We start from the raw sequence: 15,495 nt of genomic DNA on the forward strand, positions 1-15,495 counted from the left end.
TGAGTTTAAGCACTTCCGCTCTCCAAACTCCCCTGCAGGATTCATGGTGTCTTTTCCCCTCCAGCACTAGTGCAGACATTAGTCGAGTCCATGCCACGTCGTGTTGCGGCACTTCTCCGTCTCGCGGGGCCCTACATGACGTTAGGTAGGTGTGCCAGTTTCTTTGGCTCCTCAGTGTATAATTCATGCAGACGAGGCTATTACATTACTCGTTTTCGAGACAAGCTGTGTTCAAATCTCTTTACGGTGAAAATCATTTAGCTTTGCCACGATGTCCTATTTATCACAGGGAACTATTACGATGGTTTCTTCGAATGGAACATGGCCAGCATCTTGATGAAGGAATAATATCCATATACAAATCAAATGGGTGCCCGAATGTACTTATTATCCAACGAATGCTGACATTCAAAAACTTTTGACTGACTTCTCTGTATTTCTCGCGCATGCACTTTATCAAGCGTAGGCAACCTTTCTCGCCTACTGCCCATTTTTCCATGTCAGTTAGTAGTAAAATTTTCAAACCACCCAATGATGATTCACAAAGTAGGGAAGTAACTTGTTTTATAAAATGTATAAAGCAAATTTGCTGTAAGTTAACACCATAGTTACTTACCAAACACTTTATGTCAAAAATTTATGAAATTCTAATATAATGCCTTTAAAACCCCTCACCAAGAAAGCAGGAAGGCCCCCTACTGGGCGGTAAGAACCATGCTGGCTGCCACTGCTCGATGCCAACAACTACAATCAACACCCACACTCCTACTATATTCGAGAGGTTCCCAGAATGGGACTAATACTTACTAGGCTCTTATTGTTAGGTCGTAGCGGAATGGATTGTCCGGCTAGCGCAGCCTCGCAGTGCACGCGTGTTATGTGTTTCGGCCTCGCTGTTGTTTACTTTCAGAGGCCTTCTTCACTTACGTGTGCTACAGCCATGGTCAACCGTTTTCGAAAATCCGCACTACGATTCGTCTTTTGTAATGATTACACCCGAAAAAAGGCTTTGGAAGTGCAACGTTTCCTATGCGACGAAGCCAAGATCCCGGCTTCCGACATTTTGGGCCTCTGTTCGTCCATATTAAGCAGCGCTGTGTACAGCTGCCTTTCGATTACTGCAACACGACCCGTGGAATCTGACGTGAACGTTACCGACAGCACAATACCGCTCGTAGCGGGCTGCATGCGCAGCGCGATTCGTCTAAATGGCTGCGTATCGAGACTCAGCCATCGACTTCGTGTGGCACGAAACGAGTTCCATCTGATCAGGCGAACTTTCAAATCACCCGCTTCATGGTACGAACAAAAGAGGCACTGACTCAAATGCTGTCACTCCGCCTGCAAACCTAATTGTCTTAAAGGAGAAACAACACAGCCAACTGGTTGCAATTAATTGTTTAATACATTGACCGACGTTTCGACACCTCTACGGATGTCTTCATCAGAATGAAAATTTAAAAGCCCTATACAATAATACACAGAAAAGTAAGTTTGACCGAAATATTAAACAAGACGACAACAGTCATAACATAGTAAGGTTACTTGTGTAAGGTTACGTTGGAAGAAAAAGAAAAGAACTCTGCCTTCAGGCCACAAGTGGCCCATCGGGACCATCCGACCGCCGTGTCTTCCTCATGTTGAGGATGCAGATAGGAGGGGCGTGTGGTCGACACACCGCACCCCCGGTCGTTATGATGGTTTTCTTTGACCGGAGCCGCTACTATTCGGTCGAGTAGCTCCTCAATTGGTATCACGAGGCTGAGTGCACCCCGAAAAATGGCAACAGTGCATGGCGGCTGGATGGTCACCCCTCCAAGTGCCGGTCACGCCCGACAGCGCTTAATTTCGGTGATCTCACGGGAACCGGTGTATCCACTGCGGCAAGGCCGTTGCCACGTCGGAAGAAGGCAATAGTCAAAGGTCACAGCAGACATGCTCAGGTTAAAAATTAAAAGTTAAAAACGTTCCAGTCTTTGGTACGTACACCTTGCAAGGAACAACATCAGACTGAGGGGCAAGTGGCTTACACGGTGCTAGAAATTACGACCCAAGTTGCGCCTCCTATCGGGCGCGCACAGTATGTCCATTTGAAACGTTACAACAAATAATCGAATTAAACAACACTTAATTATAAAGAAAAAAAGATGAGAGCTTAATGTGTTTTTGAAAATACAAGGTGGTCAAGTAAGTGAGGTACAACTAAGAACTGAAATGCTCACTACGTAAAGTGTAGAATATTATACAATATTTACACAAACAGCTGCACAGTTCAAAAACATCTGCATGAATGAAACTAATAGTACACATCTAGGTACAGGAGATTTGAAGAAAGAGATATTTCGGAATTAGAGGTGGTAAAGCAGAGTAAAAAATAAAGTTATCAAAAATAGGTGAGTAGTCGATTGAAGCCATCGAAAAAAAATTTTGTTACGTAAGTATAAATGTTCGATAAGGACGAGGCCACCGGTCGTAGCATGTGCTTGAAAAATCTTCAGTTCTTCACATATGTCTAGCCTGTGACCTTTCTTTTCCCTGTGCAAAATGGAAATTTCTTCAACATTTTTCGGTTCGTGTCCGGAAATGAACAGATGATCACCAAAAGTGGGATTATGTACATTAGTGCCTCTTTTTCCAATAAATGCTCCTCATACATGACACCGAAAGATCTTCCAGCTTGTCCTATATAATAATCAGGACACGTACGACAAGTGATTTCAGAAACTCCTGATTGTGTGTAGGAACAACTGCGGAATTGAGGGTTATTAACAGCAATAGTTTTCATTAAAACCATAAGAAATAACACTGAAGTGTAATGGCGCACCCATGCATCTCGCACGTGCTGTGCACAAACAAGCTCACGGTGAAAGGTATATAGGTCGAGGTGGATCAACTCCTTGGAGATATCCGATCTTCAAACTTACTTTATTTCCGATCGGTACATTTCCGGACATGGGTTCCTTATCAAGATTTTACCTGCTAGACCCCTCTACAACCGCTAGAAGCCCGTAACAATAATTGTGAAGCATCCTGCATAACAACTCTTATTCTGCCGTGGCTTTGATCTTAATTACGTAATCTCATGACAGTTGCCAAATATGTAAAAAGTGAGAATACATTGAGATATCTAGGTGGTATTATTCGCAAAATATCACAATGTTTGAGTCTCATTTAAGAAGTTTATTAGCCGGCCGCTGTGACCGAGCGGTTCTAGGAGCTTCAGTCCGGAACCGCGCTGCTGCTACGGTCGCAGGTTCGAATCCTGCCTCGGGAATGGATGTGTGTGATGTTCTTAGGTTAGTTAGGTTTAAGTAGTTGTAAGTCTAGGGGACTGATGACCTCAGATGTTAAGTCCCATAGTGATCAGAGCTATTTGAACCATTTTAAGAAAGTTATTGCCTTTATTAACAATCTGCTATACGTCCCTGTGCTAGATAAAAAGGAACAATAAATAATAAATTGAACCCACACTCGTGAGTTACGTGGTCATTGAAGAAAGATAGAACGTGTATAGGTGTTCGATCCCTAATGTATATTAAATAATATAAAAGGGAAGAAAAATATGTTTTCATATGAGATATCCTCCAAGACCTAAACACGGTCGCCAGTACAAGGAAGCCATTCGTGAGATGTAACAACTGCATGTGTGACACTTAAGTTCGTCTGTACAAAAATGAAAAATTAGCGCGTATTGTTCAATGCAGAGAACCTTTCGTTACAGAACAAAGATTTCTGTGAAAGGCATGTACCAATGAAAATCACTTATTACCACTCCAAAGTTTCTTTCCTAATGGCTCGGAGGAATCGACGAAACATCTGCACCGGTTGCCGGCGTGACCAGACGAGGCCGCTGATATGAATTGTCGGTTTGAGTTAGAAATGCGCTTTCACGTGCCACTGTCTGGGTCCGCGCACCTTCTTTGTTCATTCAGGTCAACAAGCCTGGCCGAAAAATTCTTAGTTGTGTGTGTGTGTAAAATCCATTATCTCTGGGAGAAAGTAACTCAACGAGCCTATGACTTAAGACGCCGGCTCTTTCTGGAGATGAAAGTCTTTAGAGTTTCTTGCAGCTGTTACCCTACGAGCGAAGTTAAGTGTGTTGACAGACTGTACTGGTGTCTGGGGAAGGGGAAAGGGGGGGGGGGGAGGGACAGGTAATACACGACAAATGGAACCTTAGCGTAGAGGCTCCCGTGGCGGTGACTGATTTGGTCACATGATTATGCAGATACGGCGGCGATCCCCTACTGGCGAACATTGTTATCTCGCAGTGTAAACACGGATGTTGATCGTGGAAAATGGCCTTCTCGGGAATGTGCGTCTGCGTGCTATTAACGTCATTAAATTAAATTGCGACGGGAAGAATATAGAAGAGATTGTGCTGGCGGAGATGAAAACAGGACGCACAAGCAAAATGTTAGAGCTCTGTAAGCGGATGGCAGCCAAATTGCGGAAGTTAGGGCACGATTCCTTGCTGAGTGGGATCCGCGTGTCTGTTCCTAAAGGGGAAGAAACAAAGTACACGCGGTAAATATTCCATTGACGATGTGGATGAATGTCTTCGTAAGCAATAATTGCTGCCGAATTGTGAACAACTAGAGGAAATACTAACATTCCAAAACCTTCGCCAAAATTGGACTGTAAAGGGAACATGGAATCTAGGTTATAAAGGTGTCACAATGAGTTATCTTGTGGTTGTAAAAGGACATAGTTTTCACAAGTAAATTCACACAAAATATAAAAACGGATATAAACATATACAGGGTGGTCCATTGATCGTGACCGGGCCAAATATCTCACGAAATAAGCGTCAAACGAAAAAACTACAAAGAAAGAAACTTGTCTAGCTTGAAGGGGGAAACCAGATGGCGCTATGGTTGTCCCGCTAGGTGGTGCTGCCATAGGTCAAACGGATATCAACTGAGTTTTTTAAATAGGAAGCCCCATTTTTTTATTACATATTCGTGTAGTACGTAAAAAAATATGAATGTTTTAGTTGGATCACTTTTTTCGCTTTGTGATAGATGGCGCTGTAATAGTCACAAACATATGGCTCACAATTTTAGACGAACAGTTGGTAATAGGTAGGTTTTTAAATTTAAATACAGAACATACGTACGTTTGAACATATTATTTCGGTTGTTTCAATGTGATACATGTACCTTTGTCAACTTACCGTTTCTGAGAAGTCATGCTGTTACAGCGTGATTACCTGTAAATACCACATTAATGCAATAAATGCTCATAATGATGTCCGACAACATAAATGCATTTTGCAATACGTGTAACGACATTCCCCTCAGCAGCGAGTAGTTCGCCTTCCGTAATGTTCGCACATGCATTGGCAATGCGCTGACGCATGTTGTCAGGCGTTGTCGGTGGATCACGATAGCAAATATCCTTCACCTTTCCCCACAGAAAGAAATCCGAGGACGGCAGATCAGGTGAAAGTGCGAGCCATGGTATGGTGCTTCGACGACCACTCCAACTGTCCGGAAATATGCTATTAAATACCGCTTCAACCACACGTACATTTTCCGTTGCCCAATAGTGCATATTATGCCGGTTTACGTTACCACTGTTGGTGAATGACTCTTCTTCGCTAAATAGAACGCGTGCAAAAAATCTTTCATCGTCCCGTAATTTCTTTTGTGCCCAGTGGCAGAACTGAACACGACGTTCATTCTCAACACCGACGTTTTCGAGATTCCCGATTCTCGCGCAATTTGTCTGTTACTGATGTGGGGGTTAGGCGCGACAGCATCTAGAACACCTACTTGGGCATCATCATTTGTTGCAGGTCGTGGTTGACGTTTCACACGTGGCTGAACACTACCTGTTTCTTTAAATAACGTTAACTATCCGGTAAACGGTCCGGACACTTGGATGATGTCGTCCAGGATCCCGAGCAGCACACATGGCACACGCCCGTTGGGCATTTTGATCATAATAGCTATATATCAACACGATATCGGTGTTTTCCGCAATTGGTAAAGGGTCCATTTTAACACGGGTAATGTATAACGAAGCAAATACTGTCCGCACTGGCGGAATGTTACGTGATACCACACACTTATACGTTTGTGACTATTACAGCGCCATCTATCACAAGGCGAAAAAAGTGGTCCAAATAAAACATTCTGATTTCTTTACGCACTTCAAAATGGTTCAAATGGCTCTGAGCACTATGCGACTTAACATCTGTGGTCATCAGTCGCCTAGAACTTAGAACTAATTAAACCTAATTAACCTAAGGACAACACACATCACACACATTCATGCCCGAGGCAGGATTCGAACCTGCGACCGTAGCAGTCGCGCGGTTCCGGACTGAGTGCCTAGAACCGCGAGACCACCGCGGCCAGCCTTTACGTACTTCACGATTATGCAATAAAAATGGGTGCCCCTATTTAAAAACACGCAGTTGATGTCCGTTTGACCTATGGCAGCGCCATATGGCAGGCCAACGATATCGCAATCTGGTTTCCCCCTTCAAGCTAGACAAGTTTCGTTCTTTGTAGTTTTTTCGTTTGATGCTTATTTCGTGAGATATTTGGCCCAGTCACTATCAATGGATTACCCTATATATCTTCCACACCTGTTCCTACATCGTTTGATGAACTTCGAACAAACTTGGTATACATAAGACTTACTGTCCGGAAAGAATCATCGTGCAGTTAAGAGGCACCTACCTGTCTAAAGGCTGGGAATGTAAAGGAAGAGTAGCCCACGACGCGCGAACACCAGAATTTATTCACCCAATATTTGACAAGGGGAGCAGTTAAGGGTCTTCCAACAAATTTTACACATAATTTCAAACATTTAGGAGACATTTTCCCGCTGACAACCCACACAAAATGACGAAAGGTAAAAAGTTTATCTGAAACTAAAAAACTAGACTCCACCCGAACAGGCCATGAAGGCTCAACGGTACCGACCGGCCGCCGTGTCATCCTTAGCCCACAAGCGTCACTGGATACGGATATAGATGGGAATGTAGTCAGCACACCGTGTAAGTTTAGGATACCGGAACCGCTACTTTTCAATGGAGTAGCTCCACAGTTTGCCTCCCAAGGACTGAGAGTACACTGCTTGCCAACAGCTCTTCGCCAGCAACTATACTCAACGCCACAGTTAACGCACAACTAACACACTTGAAGAACAAAACCCTAGGCAAAAATAGCTCTGAGCACTATGGGACTTAACATCTATGGTCATCAGTCCCCTAGAACTTAGAACTACTTAAACCTAACTAACCTAAGGACATCACACAACACCCAGTCATCACGAGACAGAGAAAATCCCCGACCCCGCCGGGAATCGAAGCCCTAGGCAGAACCGAGAGGTACAGAGTTCCAATTTGAGAGCAGCGAGTTAAAGAGGACCATGACCGAATGGAAACAAGACACGCAGCGGATACCGTCGACGTTTGAATTGTTGTGTACTATTTTCAGCGTTATACACCTACAAAGCTAATTGATACAAGAATCCAAACGAAATGAGTTTAAACGCAACGAGCAACGAGCTACCGGACACGGTGGATCCCTTAGACTAATATACTAAGAACTAAACTCCGTTCGAACAGGTCATTAAGGCACAATGGTATCGACTTACTGCCGTGTCATCTTCAGCCCACAAGCTTCACTTGGTGAGGATACGGTTAGGCATGTGGTCAGCAGACAGCTCTCCAGGCCGTTGTCAATTTTCGTGACCGGAGCCGCTACTTCCCAACCAAGCAGTTCCTCAATTGGCCCTACAAGGGCTGACGGTACCCCGCTTGCCAACAGCGCTCGGCAGACGCTATGGTCACCCATCCATGTGCTATTCCAGCCCAACAGCGCTTAGCTTCGGTGATCTAACGGGAACTGTGAAACCACTGTGTCAAGGCCGTTGGCAAACAGTATATCGCGTACTAGATTTGCGCTGTTCATGCAGTAAAACTGCCGCATCTTGCATTATGTTTTCATTACTTCTTTACTGCTAACTGTATTCGCGACGCATTCTCCAGACATTATTCACATACACCACTAAACATGAATGCAAAAGTACATCATTGTACAACTCATAGTTCAGGAAATACGATGTCATAAACACTGAGATACGTGGAATACTGCCCATCATACATGTTGTTGTTGTTGTTGTGGTCTTCAGTCGTGAGACTGGTTTGGTGCAGCTATCCATGCTACTCTATTCTGTGGAAGCTGCTTCATCTCCCAGTACGTACTGCAGTCTACATCCTTCTGAATCTGTTTAGTGTATTCATCTCTTGGTCTTCCTCTACGATTTTTACCCTCCACGCTGCCCTCCAATGCTAAATTGGTGATCGCTTGATGCCTCAGAACATGTCCTACCAACCGATCCCTTCTTCTGGTCAACTTGTGCCACAAACTACTCTTCTCCACAATTATATTCAGTAACTCCTCATTAGTTATGTGATCTACCCATCTAATCATCAGCATTCTTCTGTAGCACCACATTTCGAAAGCTTCTATTCTCTTCTTGTCCAAATTATTTATTGTCCGTGTTTCACTTCCACACATGGCTACACTCCATACAAATACTTTCAGAAACAACATCCTTACCCTTAAATCTATAATCGATGTTAACAAATTTCTCTTCTCCAGAAACACTTTCCTTCCCATTGCCAGTCTACATTTTATATCCTCTCTACTTCGACCATCATCAGTTATTTTGCTCCCCAAATAGCAAAACTCCTTTACTACTTTAAGTGTCTCATTTTCTAATCTAATTCCGTCACCATCACCCGACTTGACCTCATTCCATTATCCTCGTTTTGCTTTTGTTGGTGTTCATACATGATGTTTAAATTTATTACTTCTTTGCTACTGAGTCTGTTGGTTACACATTTCGCAGACGATATCCACATATGGCGCTGAATGTACCTACAACATTATACCATTGTACGGCACGTAGTTCAGGAGATGACGTCGTAAACATTGAACCGGGGCTAGCGAGATATGCTGACCCTGCAGCGACCAGAGATCGGTACTTGGCTTCTTTCTCTGGAACAATACCAACAATACCAAAGGCCCCCTGCACCTCGTGCAGTAGCTCTTTAGATGATTGTATGACCGTGATATTTCTCCCTTCCCGACAAAGTGAAAGGACTTTAATGATTAACAACTGTAAATGAGTATGTCAAATCAGGTTTTTACTGTCACGATTCAGTTTTCAGCATTTAATGTTCCAGAAGTGCTACAAATAAACCTTTTAAACTAATTTCTACTGCCATAAAGTAACGCATCGCATTTTTTTCTCATCCGAAAACAATGCTATGAATGCGAAACGTTACGTACGTATTATTTGATGTCTTCTGAGTGAGCGCTCCACGTTACCGTCACTTGCGACAGATGGCGTAGCTGCTGGACAGATTCTAAACGCCGTCTGTAGGTGATGTACGTTACAAACAACGTGTCGTCATTGAATTTCTCACTGCGGAGAAAGAAACTTTAGGGAATATTCAGAAACGCTTGTGCAAAGTCTATGGGGCGTCTGTTGTCGACAGAAGTACAGTTAGCCGCTGGGCACGAAGGGTATGGTCATCAGAAGGCAGTTCAGCGGAGCTCCACGATTTGCAACGGTCTGGGAGACCATCCATGGCTGTCACACCTGGTAGCCCTGAACTAGCCCCCTCGGACTTCAACTGCTGTCGGCCATTAAAGGATGCCATTCGTGGATGACATTTTTGAGGACGATGAGGAAATGATTCACACAGTGAAGCACTGGTTCCGCCAACATTACAAGGATTGGTACCTTCGGGCATAACGCTCCTGTTTCACGCTGGGGGGAGGCCATAGAACGGAATGCAGATTACGTGGAAAAATAGAGTGTGTAGATAAAACACCATTCTTTTGTGTGTGTAGTTCTCTTTATGATCAATACAGAACTGTTGATGAAAAATTGCGGTGCATTACTTTCTGGGCAACCCTCGTAGAAAACTAAAACCCACGAATGACTTTAATGTATGCTTACAGCTCCAACCAAATCCACGGTCGTAATTATTTTACTAAGTCTACAACTTTCTTCCGACAGACGGGACAGACACAGTACGAAACATTCTGCCGTGTTAACAGGGCCCGAGACAAAGAGAATCAGATAAGACGGGGCGACAAGCCCGGAAACGTATTTACCCTCCGATCGGTGTGACTTACAAACCACTGCAAAGCACGCGCTCTCTGCATGCCGGCTCATAAAATCTGTTTTCAGTTAACGGGTCTGAGGCGCTTCACAAATTGGTGTCGGGCGGAGGAAGTTGGCGCGATAAGATCTAATTAATGGTGTGTTTGGCCGGACGTCAGTCCGTCGGCATGCTGATCAGGTACCGAGCCGACCGTAAAGATGTCAGATATCCGTCGAGGGCACACAAGCCCCAGGGCTTGTCACCCACAGCGACAGGTCAATCCGAGGGCAACTTTACATAAATTATTCTCTGTGCTGCTTCCTCTCTGAAATACTGCTGACGTCTGTGTGCGTATGTAAGCAGTGTGTGTGTGTGTGTGTGTGTGTGTGTGTGTGTGTGTGTGTGAGGACACTGGCGAAGGAGAAGGTGCTTAAAGTACATCTTGCATTGTTTTTGAAAGATGCGAAACTAGTAAAGTATTTGTGCATTTGTAACTGTCTAGAGCGAAAGTCTGTATAGGACCTGCTTGCGTTAGCTAAACACCCCTACGAATCATTTACTCTGTCATACAGCTTGCTTATAACAATAAAGTTTATTGCAGGCAAATACTCGCATAACACAATCCGTATTTGACCGGATTCCACTTACCGTATTCAATACCCCATGAATACCTCTTAGTCTAAGGGTGCATCAAAACATGCTCAGAGCATGTTTTTTTTATGACTGGGTTAGATGAGTTAAACAATATGGTCATGGCTGTTGTTGTGGTCTTCAGTCCGAAGACCGGTTTCATGCAGCTAACAACGCTACTCTACCTTGTTCAAGTCCCTTCGTCTCAACACAGCTACCGCAAAAGAAATTTATGCTACTTTCCTGCTGTCCTAAAACTGGTCTCTCTCTCTGCTTCCCCCCCCCCTCCCCCTCAGAACTAAACCAATCTTTCCTTAATACCTCAGGAAACGTACTATCAACTGATCACTTACTTCAGTCAACTTGTACCGAAAAGTGCTCACCATCTGAATTCAGTGCCACCTTATTAATTATTCCACCTCTTTAACAATCTCCTTTAATACGACATTTCGAAATCTTTTTTTCTTGTCTGTACTGGCCACATTTTACATCTGTGCAAGACTATACTGTAGACAAATATCTTCAGAAACAGCCGGCCGCGGTGGTCTCGCGGTTCTACGCGCGCAGTCCGGAACCGTGCGACTGTTACGGTCGCAGGTTCGAATCCTGCCTCGGGCATGGATGTGTGTGATGTCCTTAGGTTAGTTAGGTTTCAGTAGTTCTAAGTTCTAGGGGACTGATGACCACAGCAGTTTAGTCCCATAGTGCTCAGAGCCATTCTTCAGAAACGAATTCCTCACATTTAAAATTTGCTATTTCTTGGTATGGCCGGTCTACAATGAATATCCTCCCTGCTTTTGCTATCGTCCGTTGTTTTGCTGTCCAAGTAGGTAAGCATATACTGCTTTTAGTATCTTGTTTACTGATCTAATTAACTGAGCATCAACTGATTTAATTCACATGTATCATAATACCTGTGTTTTATATTTGTTGACGTTCATCTTACAACATAATTTTGAGGGTACTATATATTCCCTTTAATTATCCTTCCTAGTGCTGTTTCATCAGAAAACAACAAAAGTTTTTGTTTCTCCTCTCGAAATTTTAATTGTCTTTCCGAATTTTCCGTGGTTTCCTTTACTGCTTGCTCTGTGTACAGACTGAATAACATGGATGTTACGCACTAACAACCTGTGGCTGTTCACTAGTTTTGCCTTTATACAGCCACTTGTAAAGAGGTGTTTATTTTTTATTCAAAAGGATGCACTTTAAGAAATACAGCATTTTTATTGCACAGAGGTGGGGGAAAATATAGTTTCATTCTACAGTGATATGAATTTTTGTTAATGGTTTCATCTATCATTTAACCAGTATTCATTCTGTGTACTTCGTGATAGGTTTGTCGCTTGATGAGTTATGGTAAAAACTTTATGCTTTGAAGGTTATGTTACCTGTGCAGGCAGGTTCCCTCTCGATGACCAATCTCATATAAAAATATCTGAATAATCTCTCTTTCTACCGTGCCTATAGAAGAAACGGGGTTAAGGGTTATTCAGTTTGTGTTTGTATGTTTATAATAAGATGTACAAATACACAAAAAAAATTCCTCACCACTTTTCCAATAGCAAAAATATCTCAAGAATCGAAACATTTTGAGACGAACTGCTTCAATACAGATCTCGACTAGGAACAAACGTAATTGCATACAACTGTTTGTAACTTCTTTTATTAATGTATGTTTCCAAAACACAACTGAGAGCCGGGTAATTCCCAAATGTCTCTCTGCCAGTCAATGGCCCAATTCTTTCTTCATTTAGGGTCTCTAGTCAAAACATGCGAAAACCATTTTCGCAATAGTTAGTGTAGTTCACAGCTGAGCAGCCACCAATATTTACGACGATTTCTTGAATAAATTTAACAAGAAATCTCCAATCGTATCGTGACTCGTATGTAAACAAGTATGGATATTAATATCCTGTACTTTGGGGAAAACATGGAGGACAGTTCATCTCAGGTTACAGCAGTCTTAATCTGGAGGTTTGCGTGTCAGGCTTTAATCGTAATAGTTCGTTGAGCTCTCCCTCCATCTTTGGATGGAGCAAGTATATGTTCTGTAACAATATTCTGGTATACCTGCCCACGCCTCACACACACACACACACACACACACACACACACACACACACACACACACACACAAATATGACACCACCACCAAGAGACAAACCAAACAACATGCTAGAAGACAAATAACCAATAACGAATCGTAAGCAAAACTGCACGGATGCTCAGTGGTTGGCAAGAACACGATCCAAAAACTATTTCTGAACTTTACTGCCGCTGCTGCAAGTTTTACAATACCGTCTACCAGCGTGCTGGCTCCATTGATACTGTTGGGGCGACGACTGCAGCTGCGCAGTCGCTGAATTAGGATAAGTCTCTCAAATATCATGAGCAGAATATGCTACTCAGAAACTGCTAATACCACAAGCCCTATATTTCCTCTAAACGGTGTACAACGCATTCAAGACTGGCTCAACAACTTTAAGGTGCAGCCCAGTGTGTCTTGTACTAACGTGCAATACCAGTATGATAGCTCTGTGCACTGGTTGACTACGTTCAGTGGTGACTGACACCCTACAAGGCGGAATCAACTGCAATTATACTAGTTGTCAATGCAATGCCTATCGTGGACGCTGATGTCCTACTGTAGCTGCAGACTCTAGATCATACACAACACAGTATTCACAATCTAAGTCCCTATCTCAGAGCTAGCGAACTTTGCGACTGTCCGCTTTCACGGCACAAGACGCTCTAACCTGTCGCTCTCTGCACGATGCTCTTGCAACAATCTTGCCGCCAAACTCTAATCAGCCAATCCCGGCGCTGCAAAGGCCTCCCACATCTCCCTTGCGGAGTGATACAGTTTCTCCACTTATCCAAAAATTTCTCTGTCCAAACAGCGGGCGCTGACCCTCAGCGTTTCCCGCACTTTCTTATGAACTGCCCAACCACAGCTCAGCCCATTTGCCGCTAAAACAGCGACCGGGAGGCGCCAGCGCGTACTTTGGACGCTCTGTGTCTGCTCGACATTTCCCCTCTCTCTCTCACCTGGCACTCGGCGGCGTTCCTTTGATGCTTGCCGGTCACTGGCCGCATCCCCTGGGACACCCGGGCCCTGCACAATGCTCTTCCGGCGCTCACCGGCCTTCGCCTCCTCGCCTCCACTGCCAAATCCACTTTGCTTACACCTACAGCATGCAACTAAATATTATTATTATCAAAGCCCATATTATTTCAGACATGTGTCTGATCATCACGTATCTCTCTTTCTAATCCACCTAATAAGACTAATTAACCATTATATGGGTTTATTTACTCCGAATATGCAGAATAATCTGCGAAATGAATGTCACAAATGAAAGCCACCTTCCACATAATAAACCGGATTGTTCCTTCATGAGAGTTATGCTGGTGGCGAACTTCCTAGAGTGAAGCCAGTAATTTTTCAGTCGTTTCATACTGTTAATAGAGTTCCCAGTGTTCTTCAGGCTTACAGAAACCAGTTATAATAAATCACCCTTTATTTTTTCCACTGTGTACAAACTCTAGAGAATGACCTATGAGAAGATAGGGAACAAAATAGTTCTAATGAACTTACGTCCGGAAATGCTTGGTTTCCATGCTAGAGACCACTTATTGAAACACACATTTTTATAGAGAATGGAGTCTAATAAGTGCTGTAGCATGCTGCCACAGTTGCAGTATGTGTTGGAAATGGTTTCCATGTGCCTCAATGCATGCATGTACGCAGAGTAGCAGGTTCTGTGTCACTCGTTCAAATCGGCGAGGCTGCATCCAAACAGCATCAAAGGCAGCATGAATATGCTGCTCCAGTGTCTGCACATTCGGAATGGGCTCTGCATGCACGATACTTCTGAGACGGCCCCATAACCAGAAGCCACAAAGGTTGGGTTTCGGCGAAGGAACGAGCACGCAACTGGATCCCCTCATCCAATCCGATGAACAAGGAAGACACGATTGAGATGCGTCAACGGCGAAGAGGTCTGGAGCAGCGACATAACCCTTCTAATCGTCAATGGCACTTGTTCCAGCAGGGGAGGTGAAGTCACCCGCAAGAAACTCCGAGGCCACGCGGGATTAGCCGAACATTCCAGAGGCTGCAGTCGTGGACTGTGCGGCTGGTCCCGGTGGAGGTTCGAGTCCTCCCTCGGGCATGGGTGTGTGTGTGTTTGTCCTTAGGATAATTTAGGTTAAGTAGTGTGTAAGGTTAGGGACTGAAGACCTTAGCAGTAAGTCCCATAAGATTTCACACACTTTTGAACATTTTTGAAACGCCGATAGTTCCAGCTTGTTAGGCGACGTGGAAGGTAGACTGCTCTCAATATAGGTCGCGAGTTATCCAGGATCACAAATTCCGGCAGTACCGATGCTGATGAACTGATGTCAGCATACTATGGGGATTCTGCATACACCGGTTGTCTGGCGGGTCAACTGCCTGGTCGCTGTATCACATCCACTACAAGGTGAGTCAGCAAGAGAATCGGACACAACATTACCAAATACATGGTAGGTGGGGGCGCTAGGGCATGATGTATGAGGAACAGTATCACCCTCTAAGAGGAAACCATGTGTACTGTAAATGTGCTGTATGGTACAGCGTGTATTAGACCGCAATGGTTCAAATGGCTCTATGGGACTTAACATCTGAGGTCATCAGTCCCCTAGGCATAGAACAACTTAAACCTGACGAACCTAAGGAC

General features: G+C 44.0%; 1 protein-coding gene across 1 annotated transcript in view; it reads right to left on the reverse strand.

Annotated features, from left to right (window-relative positions):
- Positions 1-15,495, reverse strand: part of LOC126277956 (uncharacterized) — a 564,263-nt gene that overhangs the window by 217,777 nt on the left and 330,991 nt on the right. The window lies entirely within an intron of this gene.

This window comes from Schistocerca gregaria, chromosome 6 (genome assembly GCF_023897955.1).
Source record: "Schistocerca gregaria isolate iqSchGreg1 chromosome 6, iqSchGreg1.2, whole genome shotgun sequence".
Taxonomy (NCBI): domain Eukaryota; kingdom Metazoa; phylum Arthropoda; class Insecta; order Orthoptera; family Acrididae; genus Schistocerca; species Schistocerca gregaria.